Here is a 1,424-nt window from a genome sequence, read left to right as displayed (position 1 = left end):
CATCATTCCCCCCTCTGCGCGGCGGCGGGGGACACGCACGGCCCGGCCCCGTCCCCGTTTCCGGCCGGGCCGCGCCATGCACCCAGCGGCCCCGGGCCCTTTTTGGCGGACCTGACACCGAACAGGCGCGGCCGGGTGTCCCTTTCCCGGGGCCGGCGTGCGCGTGAATCGCGCATAGGAGCCGGCGGCCTCCCGAGGCCCGCGGTCCTGGCCGGGTATTGTGTTTTATTTTTTCGGGGCCAGACCGAGACCCGGCAGGGAAGAGCGCGCGGGGGGTGGTGCGTGCGTGGGGGGGGGGGGGGGGGGGGCCGCCGGGCGAGAGCGAGACGAGTGGCGGTTCTCGAGAGCGGGGGCGGCGCGGACGCGTCGACCGGCTTCTGTCCCGCGGGGCATCGGCGGGGCGGAACCCGGGGTGCCGGCCGACCGGATCCGGGAGACCAGCCTCCTTGTTCCCCTCCTGGGCTTAGGCGCAGCGCCCCCCCCCCTCTCCCCCGGGGGGGGGGGGGTAAAAATAGGGTAGCTGGCGGCCCGGCGGCGCTGTCGAAGCCATGGGGCGGAGGCGGGCAGGGCTCGCCCCGCAGTCAGGGGGCTTAAACCCCAGGAGGGGGTTATAACTACACCGAAGCCGGCCTAAGGGGGTGCCTCCGGGGCCGGTAGGAAACGGCTGAGCGCCATTCGAGCGCGCATGCTCGGGACAGGGCGATAGCTTTGTGCCCGCCGGCGCCCCCCCCCCCCGCCCGCCCGCCCGCCCGCCCCAGGCCGCCGAAGGACCATCGAATCGGAGCGGGGGCGAAGGCGTCAGGGCTACACCGGCGGAGGGGAGGGTTGAAGACCGGGGGCGTGTGGTGGAATTCCACCCTGGCCCTGGGGGCGAATTCCTGTGCCATTCAGAAAAGGCCGGCCGCGGGACGCCTCTTGGCGGGGCACCGGCAAGCGCCGGGCACATGCTGCGACCTCTTGCCGGCCCCCCCCCTTCTGGGGGCCCCGCCATATCGAGACTGCCGGCCCTGAAAGTGCGAGTGTCCCGTCGGCTCCCCCCGAGCCCCCTCGACACTGTGCACGCAGTGGGGAGGACACCCCCGCCCGAAGCCGCGCTGGGGAGCTGCTCCCCCCCCCCCCCCCGAGTCCCCAGACCGTGCAGACGGGACTGTGCCCGCGCCTGTGGCTGGGCGTTTCAACCCGGCGGCGGGCGTTGGGTCTTCTGGTCGGGAAATCGGGCAGCGGGGCGGGCGGGCGCGGTTACTCTTCGGCCACTAGGAAAAAGATCCCCCCCCTCCCCCAGGCCCGCCCCCGAGCGCGATGGTACCAGGCCCCGGTCGCCGCCGGCCCAAAAACGCCGCCACCCCCGGCCACGGCCACACGCACGCACACACACAGGGGAAGAACGACCCCTGTCGGGGGCTGGAAAGCACCCAAGGAGCCGG

The 1,424-nt window shown here is 73.8% G+C and overlaps 1 protein-coding gene across 1 annotated transcript in view; it reads left to right on the top strand.

Moving 5' to 3' along the window:
• Nucleotides 1-1,424, top strand: part of H696_03938 (hypothetical protein) — a gene marked incomplete at its 5' end in the record, with an annotated part of 9,381 nt that overhangs the window by 5,753 nt on the left and 2,204 nt on the right. The window lies entirely within an intron of this gene.

This window comes from Fonticula alba (genome assembly GCF_000388065.1).
Source record: "Fonticula alba strain ATCC 38817 unplaced genomic scaffold supercont2.6, whole genome shotgun sequence".
NCBI classification, from domain to species: domain Eukaryota; order Rotosphaerida; family Fonticulaceae; genus Fonticula; species Fonticula alba.
The sequence above is the reverse complement of the archived record's forward strand: the minus strand, read 5'-3'. Positions and strand labels throughout refer to the sequence as shown.